General features: G+C 37.7%; 1 pseudogene; it reads right to left on the bottom strand.

The window, feature by feature from the left end:
- Window positions 1–22,011: 22,011 nt before the first annotated feature.
- Window positions 22,012–22,981, bottom strand: LOC101659225 (annotated as a pseudogene).
- Between the last annotated feature and the right edge of the window lie 550 nt (window positions 22,982–23,531).

Raw genomic sequence — 23,531 nt, forward strand, 5'->3', positions numbered from 1 at the left:
TCGGCCTCAAATGGATGGCAGTGAATTTGGTTTCATTTTTATCAAAATATAATATATTTCTACTGTAAACTTAATCCTCTCCTTTACCCAAAATAGAATTTATACTGATTCCCTTTTGTGTGTGTTAAGAGCACTTAACTGAATAATTTCAGAAATATTGGAGTTCTTTAATATTATCTATATTCTATGATATATGATAAGATCATCATGACAAATATTACCTACTATTTCAGGTACAAGAATCTTTTGCTTGCCCTAAGAGATACTGGTGATCCCAGTATTCTAATTTTCTATGACGTATAGATTAGACCTAAACAGTGAATTGCACCATGAACATAATAATTAAGGTAACCTAGCAGTAACAGCCTTGTTAACATGAAAACAGTTAAAAAAGTCTCGAACTTATTCTTTTTTATCAATTTAATTGGTATGTTGCTATGTTTTCATGACAATGGTACAGCTGTTTTTCTTCTTCTTCTTCTTCTTCTTCTTCTTCTGAGCCTCATGGGATTTTCTTTCTAAATTAAGTAAACCAGGATCAGAGAGGGTAATTGTCTTATTCAAGGTTATTCAGCCCTTCGGTGATGAAGCATCATAAAGAATGCCCAAATGGCTGGTTATTATTGATTGTCACCATTATATTACATTACTGGTAATTCAACGTGCAGATGACATTATACCAGAATGCGTAAACCTGTAGGAAATATACTTTTATAAAACATATTTGAATTTGACATTATATAAAATATTGCACCCTATATAAAATGTGTTTTTTATTTCCTTTATGTGAGAACATTCAGATAATTCATGGGTCATTGGAACTTTGAATACTATGAATGCTAATATATACAGCGTTGGTTTTGAATGTCTGAATTATCTTCCTAATTTTTTATGCTTACTTTTCATAGTCTAGTTTATGTTTCAGTTGTATGCCAAATAGATATGATTATGTACTTTTAGGACAATTGAGAAATGAACATAAAATATTAGGGCATGGAAAGAAATAGAATCAAACTATAAATAAATATATTTCCCTCCAGTTTATTTCTATTAGATTTTTATGGCCTGAGTGTTTTGCACATTGGCACGTTGTTTTAAAAAGCCTACAATACAACATTTTCGTAAAATTTGCAAATGAAATTTTTAACACAATGCAGTCATCAAACAACAGGAATTGAGAAATAAGTAAAACTCAACCTGTATAAAACTAACAAAAATGTCACAGAAGGCTAACTGTATTAAACTATTCCATTTTTACTTCCACAGGAACTAAAAATAATGATTCCATTATTGGTGAGATAAAACAAGAAGAGTATTTCGAGGTTCTTAGTCTGAGATTTAAAAATGAAATCTTAGTGTTCAAATGTTACAACTAAAATTGATATAATCTTAAAATTCTCATTTTTTCCGTATGAAAAATTAATACAAAGTATGGACAGACAAATATAATCTATTGTAATTTGCTTCTTGCTACTGTTCCAGCTGAAAAGGCTTCCTGTTCTCACTGGAGTTGATCTACCCAGTTTAACATACAGTGTTTGGACAAAATTTGCTACATGTTTACCAAATTAATCATCCAAATTACAGAGATAGATGAGTTAATTAGCTGGAGAAAATGACTGATTTCCCACTTTCAATAAATATAAATGTGTTTACATTTTAGTAGCTCATTAGCAAAGTTGAGGATTTAGTACATCTTGTCATTCAGGAAAACAAAACAGATTTAAATGAAATTTGCTTTGACTCTTATGTTAACTAAAATAATGATTTTAGGCAATGAAATTAATGAATTAGTTGATTAAATTAAATAATTAATAAGCATCATAATATAATATTGATTCTCTAATAGAAAATGAACAGATTTTGAAAGTGTTGTTGTCATTCTATATGCAGACATGCTTAACTGAAAGGGAAATTTAATCGCTTAATGGGATAAAAATATCAGAAGTGAAGATGGCTTCTTCCTCTAATGCCACTCTGCTCATTGTGGCATTTTCCCTTTCTAGTTCTGTCTTCCTATTTCCCCAAAATACTGATTGAGATAATATAGCAATTAGTGTGCTTTCACATTTTTTTGCAAGGTGAAGATCCATATATTTCTTTCATATGAAGTAGCCTCACAATTTGTTTCAAAGGTTATTGGAGAAGTAGGAGATTAAATAATATGTAAGCCCTGAGGGAATTATTGGGTTGAGTTGGACTGGTAGTCTCAAGATTGGTGGTTCAAACCCACGAGGAGGGTGAAAGTTGAGCCTATCTGTTCTTGTAAAGATTTACAGCCCCAGAAACCTCAAATGGAGTCTCTATGAGTTGGAATTGATTCAAAGCAGTGGATATAGTGTTTGGGCACTGTGTGTGACTACTTCTATATGATCCTCATAGTCCAATTATGTTCACCCAATCCAGAATAAAGAGAAAACAAACAAACAAAACCGGGCGTCAATCAATTCCAACAAATGGTGACTCTAAGGACAGGGTAGAACTGCCCCTGTGGGTTTCTGGGACTCTAAAGCTTTCATCTTCCTCCCTGCAAAAGGATGGTGGTTTAGAACTGCAGGTTTTGCATTTAGCAGCCTAATGAATAGGCCACCATGCCACCAAGGCTCTAGGGAGGGTCGCTGAGTTGGACTCAACTAGATGACGGTGAAAGGAGTCCATTTTTATGGAATCTAATGGACTCTTCTCTCTCCCACAGTTGCTGGTAAGTTCAAACTGCCTAGTGATACTGGATGCAATGATGAGTAGCACTGTGTACCACACATGTGACTGCTGAGCCCAAAGTCAACAGTTGGAAACCACCAACCACATATTGGGAGAAATTGAGACATCCTACCTCCATAAAGACATACAGTCTCACTATCATGCTCAGTCCCCACCAGGATTTCAGCACTTCCTCTTTGTTACATCCCCCTTGATCATGGGACAGGAGGAGAATCAAAGGAAATGGAGGAAAGAGCTGGGAGGAAAGGGGCATTTGTGGAGATCTTGATAAGGACATGTACATATGCAAATATATTTATATGAGGCTGGGGAAATAGATCTATGAGCCTATATGTATAGGTTTAGTATTAAGGTAGCAGAAGGACATTGGGCCTCCAGTCAAGTACTCCCTCAATGCAAGAATACTTTGTTCTGTTGAATTGGCAGTCTATGATGCTCACCTTCCCGACACAACCGCTGAAGACAAAGCGGGTGAATAGGCACGTGTGGTGAAAAAAGCTGATGGTGCCCGGCTATCAAAAGATATAGTGTCTGGGGTCTTAAAAGCTTGAAGGTAAACAAGCGGCCATCTAGCTCAGAAGCAACAAAGCCAACATGGAACGACATATCAGCCTGTTTGATCACGAGGTGTCAAACGGATCACTAAAGACAAAGGGGTACATAAGCAAATATGGCAAAGAAAGCTGATGGTGCCCGGCCATGAAAAAGTATAGTGTCTGGGGTCTTCAAGGCTTGAAGGTAATCAAGCGGCCATCAAGCTCAGAAGCAACAAAGCCCACATGGAAGAAGCACACCAGCCTATGCAACCACGAGGTGTCGAAAGGATCAGGTATAAGGCATCATCAGAACAAAAAATCTTACCATAGTGAATGATGGGGGGAGTAAGGAGTGCAGACCCAAAGCTCATTAGTAGGCCACTGGAGATCCCCTTGCAGAGGGGTCTCGGGGAGGAAATGAGCCAGTCAGGGTGCGATGTAACAACCATGAAAAATACAACTTTCCTCTAGTTCCTGAATGTTTCCTCCCCGCTCCCACTACCATGACTCGAATTCTACCTTGCAAGTCTGGCTAGACCAGAGGATGTACACTGGTACAAATAGGAACTAGAAACACAGGGAATCCAGGGCGGATGATCCCTACAGGACCGGTAGTGTGAGTGGCGAAACAGGGAGGGTAGAGGGAGAGTGGGTAGGAAAGAGGGAACTGATTACAAGGAACTATATGTGACCTCCTCCCTGGGGGACAGACAACTGAAAAGTGGGTGAAGGGAGACGTCGAACAGGGCAAGATATGACAAAATAACAATTTATAAATTATCAAGGGCTCATGAGGGAGGGGAGAGGGAGGGGAAAAATGAGGACCTAATGCCAGGGGTTTAAGTGGAGAGGAAATGTTTTGAGAATGATGAGGCAATGAATGTACAAATGCGCTTTACACAATTGATGTGTGTATGGATTGTGATAAGAGTTGTATGAGCCCCTCATAAAATGATTTTTTAAAAAAGAAGCGAGGTTTTAGCTACCAAAAAAAAAAAAGACATAAAGTCTCAGAAACCCACAAGGGCACTTCTACTCTGTCCTAAAGTTTTACTAGGAATCGGACTCGACTAGATGGCAGTGAGGGTTTTATTTAGTGCAACATAAACAATTGCACAGGCATACCTATTCCACATGTTTGTTATCTTAAGAGGAACAATACCTGTGTTCCACAAAATGTTGTGTTTTCTTTATCATGGGAAAAAAACATTTTTGTATTCAATACTGAAATATTATCTGAACATTTACTATAATGTCACCAAAAAACCCAATCCACTGCCATCAGTTCTAACCCAATTCATAGCAACCCATGTGCAACACTGTTTCCTAAACTTAGATGTCAACAACTAGGAAGTAAAGTAAACAGGGCAGGAAAAACCTTGGTGACTAAGTCCATCTAAAACTTCATGTGAGAAATAAAGATTTTGAGAAATGAGTAGAGAATAATTTGAGGAAGGAGAACAGTACTTGTTCCATGGTAGAATTCTCATCTTCTTCTGTGGGAGACCTAGGTTTGAGTCTCTACTTATGTACCTCATGGGAGCCAATGCCCATCTCTAAGTAGAGGCTGTGTGCTATGAATATGCAAATCAGATTTCAGTAGAACTTCCAGATAAGCTGGACTAAGAAGCAAGACCTGGAGACTTAGTTCTGAAAATCAATCAGTGAAAACTCCATGGAGCAAAATGGCCAGATCCACAACCAATTTGGATGGTGCAGAATCAGGAAGTGATTCCTTCCATTGTGCATGGGGTCACCCTGGATGGGGGCCAACTCCATAGCAGCTAGCAGGAAGAATGAGAACATCAAGGAAGAGTGATTTTGTGCTTAACAAATCTTTCCTAATTAGAGTATGAATACAAAGTAAATCCCATTGGCATCCACATGTTGGTTATGTATGGATTGGGTTATTTGAAAATGAATGGGCTTGAAAGAAATGATTCTTAAATTTTCTATTGTCGTTTATTACTGTCTTCTGATTTTATGATCCCTTAGCTTGGCACCATATGAATCTGAATGAAATAGGATCTGATTGTCTGATTGAAGTAAATGAAAGAGCATATGATGTGCCAGAACTTGTGTCCTTAGCCTCTAACAATGACTACTTAAATGGCACTGGGCTTTTGATGACACTCCCCCCCACCATTTCATGTTCTGCTTTTTAGGGTTGAGCAGAAGCGTATATGTCACACATATCATGTGGTGCATATTTAAGCAAATTTATGACTGTTCAGGATATGCCATGTGTTTCCAGCTACTGTGGCAAATCACTTTCATCAGGAAAAAAAATCAATCTGTGTATTGGGGAGGTGACACAGTAATCAGGTTGTAACCTTTTGTTCCAGTTGCTCCAGACAGCTGTGGAGAAAACCAAACAGGAATGACTTTTAAGCTGCACTACATCTCTAGTAATACAGGGCAGACTTGCAGAAGGGAGGCTGTTTGAAGAGTTCAAACAGCTTTTATAACTCTGGGTATCATGTGAGAAAGAAAAACTGCATTCGTTTTCTGCAAAATCCCTTACTCCTATCACCATTGACTCAAATGCAGTGGTTAAAAGCTCAACTGCTATCCAAAAGATTGTGGGTTTGAACCTACCAATTGCTGCATGGAAGGAAGATGTGACAGTCTGCTTCCATGAGTATTTCAGCATTGGAAATCCTATGGTGTAGTTCTATTTTGTTTTATAGATTCGCTATGAGGTACTAAGAGAATATAGGACCAAGTACTGCAAATGTGTTCTACACCCTCTTCCCTAACATCTTCTCAGACATTTTGCTTTTCAGTGAACTCTTCTTTCTCTATTGCTTCAGCAATCTCATTTACTACTGTGTCATTTTCATAAATACACTGAAGTGCGCTATTAACGTCAGGATTAAAACAATAATTTGATAAAGATAATCCTCTCTGTTCCTCTCTTTCAGCTGCCATTCTATTTCCTGGAACCCTAACATAACAAAATTGTATGTTTGGTTCCCCTTTCACTACAACCAGTTTGCTTTATTTTCATGAGTTTACCTAGGCAGCACTCATTCCCTATGGAATGTATAGGCTTGTCATAGGTGGAAATTGACTTCACAGACAGGGATTTATTTAAATATATTCACTTGTTCAGTTTCTTGTCTCACACTTCCTCCTTGGGGATCCACTTTCCGCCATTCTACGGTACATGCTTCAGATTTTTTTTTTTCTTGAACAGGGAATTAATGGTGAACACTTTCAGTGTTTTCTTGGAATTGTTTTGAATTCTGACTTTTGAGTGTGGTTACTGTAGGTAGTTTCACATCGTAGACTGATACAAGTTCATGTTAGCAGCCCCATTTCCTGCCTCTATTTCTTCAGTTCTTTGCTCAAAATCATCTTCTCTGGGAGGCCTTCCCTAGTCATTTTACCTAGAGCAAGTTTCTACCGCAACACGCAGTATTTTCTATTCCCTTAGCACTTATTACTGCCTCACTGATTTCCTTAGGTCTTTATTTTTTGTCTATCTTTCAGTGTTAGAATCCACGTTTCCTGCAGGTTTGGGCTTCGTTCATTCCTGCATCCACAAAACCTATAATAAGTCATGGCACACTGGAGGAAATATACTCGTACAGTTGGTTGAACAAAAAGATGACTTCAGATTTTGGTATTGAGAACTTTAATGCCAATCTAATTGCCATTTTCTGTCTGGTTGCTTTTTATAAAAATATCTTTATTTTTTGGTGTTAAGAATTTTGGTTAAAGCTTGGTTCTTAGCTACAGCTATCCTTTTCTTTCTTCATAGCACTTGCCTTTCTGCACTTTCTCTGTATTCCATCAGAAACCCTATGAGCTATATGCTAGGTCTTCTTATTTAGGTCTCCAGCTTCTTAATACCTTTTCATATGTTGCATATGAATACATAGGATGCATTGTGGAAATTTCAGCAAATAAGCCTCCTGGACTTTTAGTGTCATGTGCCTATGCTATTGTTCACATAGGTTATTCAAATGGAAATGACTATATTATTCATTTCTATACATTCTATTTATTTTTCAAGTTTCCTTCTTTAAAATAGTGGTATTTTTTACTTTATAGATTACACATTTCTTGAGTATATTTTTAGTACCTTCTATAACATGGTCGCAAGAAAATGATCCTTCTGGGTTTTACATTCTTATTTGTTTAAATCTTTTTTGCTTCATTTCACCTCAAGTAGGGTGTTTTTCCTGTGAGACTCTTTCATTATATTAGAGTGTGCATACTGAGATTGGCTTTATATTTGTATCTGGCATTTGCTTTATGGTATCACCAGTCTGGAACATAGGCTGACATCCCACTTTAGGGGTTCTCAAGTCCTGTATATAATGTATATTGTACATCGCAATCCACATGTGAATCTTGTTCTATATACGCAAAATCTCAATGACACACAATTTTCCACTTTTTTATTCTTTCCTGGAGGTTATAACTATTGATGTTTTCAACTAGAGTCTCCTAAACAATTATATTTGCACTCAAATTGTGATATATACATAATACAATATAACAATTATAATCTATTAAATATATAAAGTTCGTTGGGAACACTAACATCAATCCCCAGCATATTCCAGCTGGGAAGCCCTGATTTCTGTTTATGCAAATGTCTCAGTAATAGTTTGTCACGTTATGAAAAGCTCTGCTTTTTTATCTTGAGTGACCATGGGAACTCTCAGAGTCCACGGTTCAGATAACGACACCCCTCCTTTCTCTTCATCCTAGGGTTGTTGTAGTGCCACCTCATGTGCCTAGCACTCTGATGATTAGTTCATTCTTTCTGTGTGGTCCCTGACCTTTTTATTACAGGTTTCTTCTAAATGCGACCATATATGCAAAAGAGAGGTTTGTTTTCTTTGGCATTTCCATGTATTTGCAAGAGGAAAGCTTTCAGATAAGTCCATTTAAAATATGTCGTCTGAGAAATGCTTAGTAAAAGGAACTTAAATGGAGTGATGCTGATGAGAGCATATCAATGTGGGGTGAAGACCAAATTATGCGGCAGTGACACATAATTCCCAAACTCAGAGATTTGTCAACTACAATTTTGTATTTCTCTTGCACACTACATGTTGGCTAGGAGGCTTTCTACCCCTGTGAAAATGTACAGTCCTGAAAACCCACAGGGATAATTCGACTTTGTCCTAGAGGATGACCGTGGGCTGGAATCACCTCGATGAAAGTATGTATAGGCCAGCTGGGATTGTGCACCGCACAATTGAGGATCTAGGAACAACTCTTATCTGGAGTGGTATCCACCTTGTGATAGAGGAGAAAGACAGTTAAAACATAGGCTTCTGTTCACACCTCGGGAGTGAAAATGTTTAATTGCCTTCTACGGAGTAGCTCATAGGAGGGATTGTATTTTATGAGAGACAGCTTGTATTTTTTTCCAGCTTGTATTTTTAACACTCACATACTATCCTATAATCTAAAACACTGGGTCACAAGGGATTCCTGCTGTAAGTTGTAAAAGATGCTTTCACTCTTCTCAGTCACATATCCCTATGATTTCACATATTACTCCATTTTTCTTCAAGTAGATAATTCACCTCTTTGCTCCTGTCTAAAGTATCTATACTCTTCCAGTTTGACTCTAGTGATCAAAGTTTATGCAGTATAACGGGTAGATAATCTCTAACATTATTATAGATGGGCACACATTTTAGTTGTCAAATGTTAAACAAAAACATCAATTTATGTTCATCATTTTAATTAAAAGCCAATGCTCTCTTCTAATATTTGACAAATGAATTCAACATAAGCATGCTGTCAGCTTAATAACATCATTCCCCCGAGTGGCTGACTTTTACCATGAGAATGAGAACCCTTCAAAGTGCCTACTCCGAAGTAGAAGTAATGTGATTGGTTGCAATCCATTTCATGTGTCCTTTCAATAATAGGAGTTTTATAATTAGCATATTGCTAACCATTGCATAAAGTGATTTCAACTTTTTCTCCTCTAGTAAGCATAAGCTCCAGATGAGTTCCACAGTGTCAGTCATAAAAGCCAACAGAACTTGGGAAGAGTGGCAGTACCACAATAGATCTTATTTAACAAATGTGAGATCTTATTTAACAAATGTGTAATATAACCCACAGTCTTTGAACCAATTTCTACTCATAACAACCCATAGGACAGAGTAGAACTAAGGCAATGCCCAATAGCTTTTATCATGACTTTTGAAAGCAAGATCACATTTGGCTATTAATGAGACCATTGTTTTGCCCCAAAAATAAGTTCGAAAAGTTTCCTTCCTGAAATTACTACCTTCTTGTTGTTAGGTACCATCAAGTTGGTTCCCACTCATAGGAACCCTCCCTATGAATAACAGAACAAACACTGCCCGGTCTTGCACCATCTTCACAATTGTCATGGTTGAGCCCATTGTTGCAACCACTGAGTCAGTACATCCTGTCAAGAGTCTTCCTCTCTTTCATTGACCTTCTGTTTTGCCAAGAATGATGTCCTTTTCCACTGACTGGTCTCTCCTGATTACATGTCCAAAATATCTGAGATAAAGTCTAAGCATCCTTCCTTATAAGTAGCGCTTTCACTCTACTCACCCAGGATAGATTTATTAGTTCTTTTGACAGTCCATGATACTTTCAATATTCTTCTCCAGGACCTTAATTAAAACACATCTGTTCTTCTTCCTTCTTCCTTACTCAATTCCCAACTTTTACCTGTACATGAGGCAATGGAAAATACCATGGCACACCTTAGTCCTCAAAATGATATCCTTGCTCTTTAAAGGGATCTGGTGGAGCAGATTGCTCAATGCAATGTGTCCTTTGATTTCTTGACTGCTGCATCTTTATTATGGAACCAAGTAAAGTGAATGATTTCTAGTGACCCATTATATTCCATCACAAAAGCATAATCCTTATGAACCCCCAAATAGCTTCTAGTTGCCTCATTGACACTCAGTGAGGAAATTGATGTGCAGTCAATGAAGCATTTTCTTCCGGAATATGGCAATTTTATAAAATTAACACACTTAAGACATTAAGTACATAAGAAATGGAATAGTATCATCAAATCAATATGGACCCCAATGTCAGAGACCTAAGTCTAGCTCTGTCACTGACTCTTGGGTGACTCAGTTGTCAATAGACCGAAAAACAAATTCATAGTAACCATGTAGGACAGGGTAGAACTGCACCTGTGAGTTTCTGAGTCAATAACTATGTATGGGAGTAGAAAGGCCCGTCTTTCTCCAGTGAGGTAGCTGGTGGTTTCCAACTGCTGACCTTTCAGATCAAAGCCCAATTTATAAACACTACACCACCAGGGCTCAGTATTGGTATCAAAATGGTGAGGAGAGGCTACATAATTTAAAAAGTCCTTTGCAGTTATAAAAATTTGCAAAATTATACACACAAAGGCACAATTAAGATGTACACTATAGTCAGAAAAATTAAATGGAATCAAATGGTTGGGCATGTTTAAAATGGTGTGACTCCCACATATCTAGGTTTCTGGAGAAACCACATTCTACTAAGTTTTATTTCACTTAGCCTCATGGCACTCAGCAAACACTTTAGGCATTTTCTGTTTGGGGTAATATAATGACTAACTTCTTATATATTCACCCCAAAAATAGTTTTCATTTCACTTTAGTTTAATGATTGATTTATAATCACTTAGTTCTTATTTTATTTTTTGTTTAGACTTTACAATAAACTGTTTAGATTGCTTTTGATTGGGATAATCCATAAATTTTATCTAAATCTGGTAAGCGAGTTTAGACCAGCTGCAAACTGATTAGCTTTCAACATTCTGCTTCCTTCACAGCTGCCTGTGACAGGAGCGCAGCTGTAATTATGATTGGTGATGAGGTGAAGGCAGAGACTTGTTAGGGAAATTTCAGGCATTATAAGGACACCTGATAAAGCTATTTCCTGCAGGAACCCAAAAAATAAGAAATGTCAGGAAATGCACTGATGAATGAAATAGAGAATTATGTAAATATAGATATAGATTTCCATTCATTATAATAGCAACCCTTTGAAGCCTAGATGCACAGAATTATGAAGCTTATGCCGAAAGATACATTAACTATTGGGTGGAAAACTTGATTCGTTTTCGTACAGCAATATGTCAAATGGTGCAACTTTCAGGAAGGCCATTTTTTAAATGGATTGGAAGTCACTGGACTGAATTCCAGTAGGCATTGTTCATATTGGCAATGGGGTTGTGCAGAGTTGCTGTACTAGTGTATATTCAAATGCCTTTAGTTGGTTTGGGGATAAATGTTTTCTGAATTCCCGCTATCCCTAATCTATGCGGGTTTTTTAAGTAGGCAACATGGTAGCGGTGGTGGTGTTCATTTTGGTTGAGGTAATTCCCCCTGATGCGTGCACAGTGGAACTGCTCCGTATGCTTTCCAAGGCTGTGACTTCCCAGAAGTAGATTGCCAGGCTTGTTCCTCACGGCCCCTCAGATAGTGTCAAACCACCAGCCATTTGACTCGTAGTCAAACACTTAACTCTTTGCATCACCAAGGACTTCTTTTTACAAGATATATCAAAAAGCAACAAAGGTAAAAAGTCTATTTATGTATGCTTACTTTGGTTGCAGAAATGGAATGTAAAAAAATATATACATGCCTCACTATGTTAAAATTGGATGCCTCACAATAGTGAAATGGTTATTTGCATAATCATAAACATTGGGATGCTTAGTAAAATCAGTAGGAAAAGTGTACAGTGGTATGTATTGAAGAAAGTAGGTCGCCTAGCTTCAAATGTTAATTTCATTTTTATAGACTACATGATCATTACAAATTGTCACCCTCCCTGCCCTAGTCTCAGTTTTCCATGATATGAAATAAACATACTAATGCAATATCTACTTAAGGAGTTGGAAATAAATTATATAAAGGCCTTTATATATAAATTATATTAAAAAAACAACCACTTTCAAGTAGATTTTGACTCGGAAACATACAGGATAGGCTAGAACTGCTCTGTAAGGTTTTTAAGACTGTGCATCTTTACACGAGCAGAGAGCATCAACTTTTGACCATAGAGGGTCTGATGGGTTTGAACCATTGACATTGTGTTAGGCTGGTTTTTCTATAAAAACAAAATTCACTGAAACTCACAGATACAAGAAATAAATGTATATCAAGAAATAGTCTACACAGCCACAAAGTGGGTAAACCCAGTCTGATTAAAGTCCGTGGATCTGATGCTAAACTGGAAGCCCTTCCTAACTCCTGCAGTTGCCAGACTATGAACCAGTAAGCAGAACAAAGCAGGAGGCAGGCTGGTGTCAGCCCCATCAAAGGGATCCAATATAGATCAGCAGGCAACATGAAAGGGCACTGGCAATTCCCAGTGTCAGTAAGTCACATGATGGGCATCCAACAGGATTGTTAAGGAACCATATGCAGAATCCAGACCAGCAGGAAAAACAGAGTTCTCCATAACACCTATTTATTCATATGAAAGAGGCCACATCCTCAAGGAGACACCAGGAGGCTCTGATCTGCATATTACGGGGAGGGGCTTGCTACCAAACTATTGAGGATCCTGGCCAGCCAAGGTGACAAAAAACTTAATGATCACAGCAACCCACTATACCACCAAGATTAATTTTTAAGTCTGTGAAGAGGAGAAATATAAAATAGTTTTTTATTAGGTTAGAAATAATCCAAACTCACCACCATCAAGCTAATTTCAACTCATAGTATCCCTATAATAAAATAGAACCAAAAGAATAAAGTAAAATAGAACAGCTCCCTAAATTTTCTGAGTCTACAAATCTTTACAGACAGCCTCACATTTTTCCCGACCAAGCGGCTGGTGGTTCTAATTGTTGACTCAATTAGAGTCAGCTATGAGCTATGGTTGGCTCAATGGTAGTGAGTTTGGTTTTTGGTTTTTAAACCACCCTGTTTGTTGAAATTTGATACATAGCCCTGGAAAACTAAGGAGATATACTTGATAGCAGCTAATAAATACACTGCATGATTCCATTGATATGAATTTAGAAAACCTGCATCTATGCAACGTGACATAAAGTACATTAGTGGTTTCCTGGGGCCAGGATGTAGGGAGATATTTACTAGGAAAAGCCTCACAATTTGTGGTGGAGGTAATGGAAGTGTTCTGTATCTTGATTGTGAAGACTGAAAAGTTCATGAACTTCCCTTTATTTTGTATATTGTGAATTAATTCCTATGGCTACAATCCATTACCTTGGAAAGCGAAGTTTTAAGGAATGAAGAGTCACTAAGCTAAGCAAATTTGGCTCTAGAAAACTATAAAAACAAAGCCAGGGAATTCACATTGGAATGGAATGTAACTTGTATCATATAAAGGAGCCCTTGTTGTGTAGTGGTTATGCACTGGGCAGCAACCCACATGGTCAGCAGTTCGAAGCCACCAATAGCTCCATGGGAGAAAGACTGGGCTTTCTACTCCGGTAAACAACAGTTAACAGTCACAGAAAGCCGTCACTATGACTCAGCATTGACTCAATGTCAGTGAGTTTGGTTTGTACCATATATGTAAGGAAAGCCCGAAGCGGAATGACTTGCTTTTGGAGTAGGTATGGGGGTGGGAGTGGGCGTGGGTATGAACCCTGAAATAATATTTGTAGTTGGAACATGGGCACAAGATTTATCTCTGCAAACGTGGTCACATCACGAACGTTTGTAAACTTCCAGCCTAAAATTTTGTCTACCCAAAATTTTAACCTACCCAAGTGTTAATCCCTGTGTGCTTCTAAGCATTTGTCTCTATCTGTTTATATCTATGTGTGTCGCTCTTATTTGTTTGTTTGTTTATTTCTTCCCCCCTCTGTCCTTCTCCCTTCCTCCAGGTACCCTGTAACCATCAAACTCTATTTCTATTGGTATGAAAATCCAATGAAGCGGCATCTGGCTTCATAACATTGACTGACTTTGTTGAGCATAATGTCTTCCAAATGTTATGAAGTGTTTGAGTTTCATCAATGGTTTTTAAGGATGCATAATATTCCATTGTATGTATGTACAGGTGATTATTGTGGATAGCACTGCGATAAAAATGGGTGTGTTCTTTGTTTCTTTGGGGTATATACAAAGTAGAAGGATTTCTGGGTTATGTGATATTTCTAATCACATTTGTTTAAGGAAGCACCATCCTGTATTCCTTCATGGCTGTACAACTCTGCAACCCCACAAGTAGTGTACGAGGGTTCTACTATCTCCATCTAATCCAGTGTTTGTTCTTTTCTGCTTAAAAAAAATCCTATCAGCGTCAGTGTATCTCATTGTTATTTTAATTTGCATTTCTCTTATACCTATAATCTCAAGCATTTCTGCATGTGATTGTTGTCCATTTAGAAGTCATCTCTAGTGAATGGTCTATTCATGTCTTCTGTCTACGTGCGTGGTGAGTAATATCAAGAAAGTTTTTCAACTTTCATGAGCCTAATTGGATTATCTGTGTTTTTCTCAATAAGATGTTGCAGTTTCCTATGTATTTTAGAGATTAGCCTTTTCTCTGATATTCTCATTGCAAAAGTGTTCCCATTCTATGGGTTGTTTTCTACGATTTGGTAAAGCTTTTTTGATGTATATAAATGTTGTATTTTTAGGAGGGCCCAATCTATTTTGTCTTCTGTCTTGTGGGAGTTTTCCTTTATTTGTGTTTATGTGTTCTATTTGGGACCTTAAGTTTGTCATTTTTTTAAAATTGATGATCTTTATAGTTCTAGAGTTTGCATTGAATTATTTAATTCATCTTGACTTAATTTTTGTATATCTTATATTGGTCCTGTTTTATTATTTTGCAGATCAAGATCCAATTTTCCAGTACCATTTGCAAGAATACAATCCTTCCCCTATTTAATGTGTTTTAGCACTTTATCAAATATTAGATAACTGTAGGTTTTCGTTCTGGGTTTTCAATTCTGGTACAATCATCTACTCATCTATTGTACAACTATCAAGCTGGTTTTTAAAGATAATTTTTTGCATATAGTTCACATATAATATACAATTTATTCATCCATATAAAATGGAATTGTGAAATCATTACCATAATCAATTTCAGAATATTTTCTTTTTTGTTCATTGGTGCTAGCTCCCCATTTTCCCCCAATGACCCATGTATGCCCCTAGGTTATTATTAATTCAGTTGCTATGTCTATAGTTTTACCTATGCTGGATTTTATAGTCAGAAAATCATACCGAACATAAACAGTAAGAATTTTTTTAAATAACAAAGAAAAACAGAGAAAACCCTCATTCAAAAAGAAAGCAAAAAATAGTAAAAGCTCAAACAACTTTAAAATGGGTAAAAAGGGAGATCAAATGATAAGGTGTTACATTTGAACTGAAATATCTCTGCCATAATTGACTTTGCAATGCTCCCTCTCTGCCAGCATGGCTAATCACATCTTTGGACTATGGTCGTAGGGGGCTCACCATGTGGGAACTCTAAAAATGAATTTTGGGCATCTATTGTCATCCATAGCAATCTGAGTACTCAGAATTTAAGCTATGATACTATTCCCTGCTAGAGATTTGGACTTTATTATTTTCAATCTTTGGATCACACAGGCTGATATGCTTCTTTCATATGGATTTATTTGATGCCTCTCTTAGATGGCTGCTTGTTTTAAGACTAGGCTTTAAGACCCCAAATGCTCTTCTTTCTGCTAGCCAGGCACCATCTGGTCTCCCCCCCATCCCTCTAAACCATTTTATTAGGAGCTAATCCAGACACCCTACTACTCCATAGTTCAATCGCCTCAAGCAGTATTGTAAAATTGCTACCCAAATCAGTTTAAAAACAACCATCTGATTTCTTCACACTTTGCTAAAGTGCCCAAATCCCCAGTAATCATTTCATGAAGGCAAATTTCCAGTCAGACCATGCCATATGAATAAATTGTGCTCAGATTGGGAGTAGAATGTAATTGATTTTTAAATCAGGGGTTAGAGGCCTTGTATTTTGTATTTTAATAGTTTTTTGCTTATCCTGGATTTTTTTTTTCATATAAATTGGTGCTTAGTGTTTCCATTCCTTTGAAGAATAATGCTGGGATGTTGATAAATTTATATAATTAAGTTTTTTGCTCATTTTGTTTAACTTACATGGTGAAGTACAGTGATTATTTTTTTTCTAAATTTGAACCAACCTTGCATAGATGGTACAAATAACATAGATTATATTATTTACATTTTTGTTGTTGTTGAACTATATTGGGTGGGATATTGTTGAAAAGTTTTGCATATATGTTCATAAAAGATATTGGTCTACAGTTTTCCATTCTGGTAATGTCTTTGCCTGGTTTTGGTATCAGGGTTATACTTATTACATAAAAAGAGTTTGATCATTTATGGTTCATTTCTATATTCTTGAATAGTTTGCATGCAATTAGTGTTAACACTTCTCCTAATTCTTGCTAGAACTCCTAAATAAAATCATTAGTCCCAGACTTTATGTTGTTGGGAATTTTTAATGACCTGATATATTTCTCTTGTGTTATAGATCTGTTAATGTTATTATATTAGCCTGTGTTAACTTAGGTAGGCATTGCATATCTAGAGACTTCTTTCTTTCTTTTGGATTTTATAATTTGTTAGGATATGGCTTTTCATTATAATGTGTAATTAACTATTTTTGATGGTTCTATGGTGGATTAACACATTTCATTTCCTATTTGTAATATTTCTTTTTTCCTCCTACTTTTCCTTTGTTAAATTTGTCAGTGGTTTGTCAATTTGGTTACTCCTTTCAAAGAACTAACTTCTGGTAGATATTTTAAAATTGTTTTTCTGTTTTCTAATTCATTTGTCCCTACTCTGATCTGTATTATTTATTTTCTTCTGGTAGCTAAATGTTTATTTTGTACCTCTTATGCTAATTATTTTAGGGTTGGGTTAAGATGTTGATCATGAGTTAAGATGAGGTTTTTCTTTTTTTTTTATGTGTATGTTTTTGCTATAAATATCTCTCTGAATAATGAGGACTAAATGGCAACATCAGTTTATGAATTGTAGCTAGGGGATCAAATAAAGGGATATCACAAATATATATAACATTTCACCCTTTTATTTTGAAGAAATGGCTAACCCATGTATGCTGTGTTCCAAAGATTTTGGCACGTAGAATTTTTTGTTCTCATTTATTTTGAGGACTTTTAAAATTGTAACCTTTTATTTCTTCAATTTTTCTGCTTTTTTAAGTAAACAGCTGTTTAATTTCCATATATTTGTTTGTTTACTTCCTTGGGTTTTTTTTAGGGGGGTTTGTTTGATCTTCCTCTAATTTTATAGCATAGTGATCTGAAAAATGGGTTGTAATATCTTGATCTTTTTCAAATTATTGATGCTTGCTTTTTGGCCAACATGTGATTTATTCTGTAATATGTTCCATGTGAGGAGCACTGGTAATGTAGTGTTTATGAGTTTGGCTGCTTACTACCAAGATTCACAGTCCAAAATCACCAGTCATTTCTTGGGAGAAAGACAGGCCTCTCTGCTCTAATAAAGAGTTATGGACTTGGAAACTCACAGGGGCAGGTCTAGCCTGCCCTATAGGGTTGTTATTAATCAGCATCCACTGGCTCACAGGGAATTTGGTTTTCATTTGATGTTCCATTTGTTCTGGGGAGGAATCTATACTGTGCTTTGTTGGGTGAAGTGTTCTGTATATGTCTAAAAGATCAAGCTGAATGATTATGTTGTTTAATTATTTTGTATCTTTGGTGATTTTCTTTACAAATTTTAAAGACAAAACTAGACATGATCATCTCAGGATCTTCCTCTTGAGTGGTGTACAAAAGTCTCTTGTTATTATTGCATTATTACCTATTTATTTCTCCAACTCCATAAGAGCTTGATTAATGTATTTTTAGGATCTTTCATTGACTGAAAATTTATGGTTATGTTGTCTTGTTCAATAGTGGCTTTGTCTTGTTCAGTAATGGCTTTTTTCTTTCTCTCATGATTGCTCTTTCTTTGATATCTATTTTATCAGAAATTAATATTGCTATTCATGATTCATTTTGAATACTGTTAGTTTGATATCTTTTGTCTCCATCCTTTGGATTTTTGTATAATTTTACCTCTATTGCTAAGGTATTTTTCTTGTAAGCAACACATTAATGGGCCTTGTTTTCTTATCTGTTTTGCTAGTCTCTTTCTCAACTGGTGAGTTTTATTCATATACATTCTAATTTGTTATTAATGGGTAAGTATGATGGTTAGAATTCATGTCAGCTAGATACAATTGGATGAAGGTAGGGGTGGAGTCAGCCCATCAATCATATTGTAGCCAGTTAATAACTCCTTGGGTGTGTGACATTTTGTATAAAACAGAGACTGAGAAGAGCTAAGCTCTCTCTTGCCTTTTTGCCTTCTGCTGGATCTGAATCCAGCATCTGATCTGCCAATATCATTTTGGGTCACCTGCTGATCCCAAGAGCTGCCAGTGGACTGCTGACCTTGGATTCATCCAGCTGACCTTGGATTCATTTACCTTTGCATCCACCAGCCTGTGGCTCTTCTGTTTAATCACCGTGCTTCTTTTTGCTAGCTTCCACAACTACAGAATCAGAGAAGCTTTCAGCCTACACCTGACCTCTGGACTTACGTACTTCTACAATTGTGTAATCCATTTCTTGATGTAAATATTTTTCTATATGTATATGTAAACAAACATCATTAGATTTGTTTCTCTAGAGAACACAACCTAATGCAGTATGATTTTGTTGCTGTCATTTCACTCTTTTCGAATGGTGTTGTGGGCTTCTTTGTTCATCATGATTTCCTGTGTTGAATTCATTTTGTTTGTGGGCTTTCTTGTCATTTTTTCTTTCTTTTTTAAAAAACTCACAGTGTAGTAAATTGTTATGGCTCTCCTCTTTTATTGTTGAGGCTTTATCATTTTCTTTGAGGCTAGTTTACTTATTATTTTCTTTTCAAATTTAAGTTAATTTGTTCTGTCTTGACAACTATTCAACTTCTCCATTCAACTGTCTTATATCTACAATGTTCGCTTTATTACTATATTGTTTTGTTCATTGTGGAATGTTTTGTCTGGTTCCCTATTTTCAATGATGTTGGTTTGTGTCATTTTGTGTGCTACCTGAGAGAGTTGATTTCTTCATGGTAGTGTGATCTTCTGTTGCTATCTGCTGTTGTTGATTCTCTGTCCAAAGAACTCTCTTTAGTAATTTTTGTATGGTTGGTCTTATTCTTACAAATTCTTTTAGTTTTTTCTTGTCTGAAAATGTCCTTATTTCTTCCTCAGATTTGAGGAATAATTTTGCTGAATATGGGATTCTTAGTTGCTCTGGTAGTTACATAATCTAATGTCAATTTGAGGATTAAGAGTGTAGGGGTGGAGCTTACGCTGTTAATCAGGATATTGCCAATGAGATCTCTGTGTGGGCATGGCCTTCCCCTAAGGATTCTGGCAATTGCTGGATTTTCCTCCTTGGAGGTGGGAGACTCTCTGCTCACACCCTGGGAGATTCTCTGCCACTCCCTGGGAGACATTGAAGCTGACAAGACATATGGAACTACACTAGTGCCCTGAAAGGAGAAGCCACGTGGACCTACCCTGATGTAACCAGACCTCTGAAGCTGGAGAAGCCATGTAGAGACCCGTGCCAGTGCTGAGATGCTTACAATGTCACTGGATCCAAAGACTTTCTACTCACTGTCCTGGGATCATCCTGCATTCAGCATCATTGCATGTGCTTTGTGAGTCAGAAGAGGACTTTATAGATTTGTATCAGACATATGGCTTAATATCCGACTTATGGACTTGGACTGGACTCCGTTGGGATGCTTTCTCAATGTTCAATCGCTCTTATATATAAACCTCTCCCTTATATACATATGAGTGTCTCCGTGAATTTGTTTCTCTAGTCTACCCAGACTAACACAGTTGGCAATTTTGTTTTTCATTCTAGTTTTTGTATATTTCATTCTATCTCATTGCCAGCATGGGTTCTGTTGAACAAAATCAAGCTTTTCGTATTGATTTACCTTTATAGACACTTTTTTTCCTGAGTTGCTCTTAGGATTCTTTTCTTTGATGTTAGAAAATTTGAATGTGGTATGTCATGGTTATTTTCTTCTGGAGCTGATTCAATTTGAGTTCCTTCAACTTAGTGATTGGTTGTTTTCTGTTCTGTCTTGATGTTAGTGGAACTTTCTTTCAGTGTTTCTTGGATTTTTTTTCTCTGTCCCACCCCCTCCTTTCTCTTCTGGAATGTTTACCAAACTTAAGTTGTTCCTTTGATAGTGTCTCACAAAAATCTTAGTTCTACTTCAGAGTTTTTGTTCTTTTAACAGACTGTTCTGATAGTCTATTAGAACTTGATATATTTGTCTTCAAGCTCACTGAATCGTGCTTTCATTTCTTCAATTCTACTGTTTCTTTCAGAAAGTAATTTAGTTTTAATATCTCAGTGCTTTTTCTTATGGCTTTCTATTTGGAGTTGTTGAATTATTCCTAATTTTTCATTTACTGTCAAATTTATTTGACCATGTTTCCCTACATTCTAGTTGTTTTTTTTCTTTTCTTTTTGTAGCTCCATTGATTCCTCCCCCCTCCATCCATTGTTTGCAGCGGAACATCCTTCTTCTGAAGTCTCGTAATAGGTAGCTCTAGTGCCTTTTCTGCATCTGGAAGTTGTTCTGTGGTCTGTGTTTTTGGCCACTCATTTGTGTGGCCTTTTCTTGCTTTCTCGTTTGCACTGAAATATCCTATTGTTTCTGAGCCATTGTACTATTTTTCTGTTATGTTGGTCTCTGTTTGTTGGTCATGTGGTATTAGAGGGGATAATAGTCCCTGTGCACTCGTTGCCGGGAGCCCTGGTGGTGTAATGGTTACACATTGACTGTAATCTGCAAAGTCAGCAGTGGACACCATCAGCCACTCCTTAGAAGAAGGACGGGACTTTCTTCACCCATAAAGAGTTACAGCCTCAGAAACTCAGAGGGAAGAGTTTGTTCCTATCGGGTCCTGATGGTTCAGCATCAACTTGATGGCAGTGAGTTATATTGACTGTTGGATTTTGGTGAGGTGTTGGTGAGCTAGTGGTAGCTGTTGAAACTTCAGGGGGGCGGGCTGGAATGTGTGGCTATATCCAATTCTGAGAAAGGATTGATGGCGAGTTCATTAGTATTTTTTTTAAACTTGAAGCATTTTTAATCACAGAAGAGTAAACAATAATATAAAACCTTAACAGCTCACCCAGTGGCTAATAGCTGCCCCTCGCCTTCACCTCTCTCACCACCCCTCCTTGTGTGCCATTGAGTAAAGAAGCAGGATCTGAGTACTTTCCCTGTCACAACCAGATGGCAGGCAGGGCAACCTGGGAGGGCCCACAACTGTCCTGGCCATCCATGCGTCCATGATGCTCTGTATCCATATAACACCATTAGGAGTAGTGCTCCAGTTCTGATGAAGAAGCAGCGCAGAAACCTGAAACTGAATTTGGCTACTCCATTCAGATGGTACAGGGTCTTAGGATCTCAAGAGCCATGGACAATAGGGATGGGCAAGTCAACAAGGGCAGCTTCATTCAGGACACATAGAGAAATCTGGGGTTCAGGTTAGGACAACGGTGGCTACTCAAAGCTCAGTTGACCTAGTTCAGAAATCTACCCCTCCCCAGGAAATGGGCTCCACACATAGCTGCACACACACGCACACACACATCCCCAAATAACATTACTGAAAGGACTGGAGGCTCTGAAGTACAAAATGACAGCATTTGTTGTTGCTGTTTTTAAGTGAAAATATTTGCTTGCTTTTCCTCAGTGCTTACAGTTCCTTTAGCTAAGGTATGGGGAGGTCTGAGAAGAGTAGGTGGCCAGTGGCCATGCAAGTCCATGTGTGCAGAAGTCCCCATACCAACCCAATAGTTGCCTCCCATTTTATTGTTGAACTGATAGGCACCATTGCCGGGGCTGCTACCATGGGGGATTTGGAGGTTGTTGTCTTCCTCTGAGCTGCTCTCCACATCACTGCAAACATCCTTAGATACCTTTCCTCCGATCAAGGCCTTGAAAGCAATTTGAGCAATTAGGTAGCACCAGAAGATATGTAGAACCTGTAGGGTGAGGAGGAGGTCATTGAAGAGCCACCAGGAGGGCTAGAGTCCAATTATTTCCCAACTCTCAAAGAGGGTCATTCTTCAGACTCCAGAATTGATAGATTACTAGAAGAGTAATCACCGAAAAAAAAATCACTGAAGAGCATAAAAAGGGTGTCACAGAGCCTCTGATATTTGGAATAATTAGCCAACTTGGCTGCCTCCAGCAAGAAGTCTGAAGCATCATGTAGATACAGGACTAGAGTTCCCACCCGGAACATTTTGCTGCATTAGGAGATGGTGTTGTGTCCAGTGGTGGCCAAATGATGCACAAACATGATCAAGAAGTCCTTTCTTTTAATGTCTGTATACTGAGTAAACATGAGAGACCAATAGAAGGCCAATTCCATGATATAATAGTAATAAATCCCCCTGGGGAAAGGCTGATACAAATAAACATGCCAGCCCTGGGTGTCTCAGATCCAAGATGCCAAGCAGAGATATCGAATTCCATAGCAGAACATGAAGAAATAAAAAGCGAATCTCCACATGCTTCATAGAATTTCCTGAGCATTGGAGGCTTGTTCTGATTCCTTTGATGGTGAAACCAGCATTGGATTTTGGGGAAGTCCCCATCCAATTGCTCTGACAGATCTTCCAGCCTGTTCTCCTTCTGTCGCTGCTCTCACCATCTTATGCCCTCCGCACGGCCACCACCGCCATGCCAACAGAACCTCTGGGAAGGTGGCCCTGAGTCGGGACCCAGCCTGGCCAGAGGCCTCCACTTTCCCCATTGCTATTTTTTGTCAAGGTCCCAGTCACGAGGTTGCTAGCAAGTGCAGGTCAATGACTGACAGGTCTGTCTTCCAATACCAATTGGTCATGAAAGAAGGGATAAGACAAAGTCCAAGAAACTTAGCCCATTCTCCCTCTATGAAGATGTCTTTGCCCCAATGATTAATAGGAGCCTTCATAACCATTCAAGGTGAAGATCAGAATGGGGCCTGGGGATCGAAAGCAGCAGTTCTCAACCTGTGGGTTGTAACCCCTTTGGGAGTCAAGCGACCCTTTCACAGGGGTCACCAGTTTCATAACAGTAGCAAAATGACAGTGATGAAGTAGCAACGAAAATAATGTTATGGTTGGGGGGGGGGGGTCACCACCACATCAGAAGCTGTATTAAAGGGTCACAGCATTAGAAAGATTGAGAACCA

Source organism: Echinops telfairi, unplaced genomic scaffold, assembly GCF_000313985.2.
Source record: "Echinops telfairi isolate 266 unplaced genomic scaffold, ASM31398v2 ScPeMD7_7427;HRSCAF=8465, whole genome shotgun sequence".
In the NCBI taxonomy this organism is placed as follows: Eukaryota; Metazoa; Chordata; class Mammalia; order Afrosoricida; family Tenrecidae; genus Echinops; species Echinops telfairi.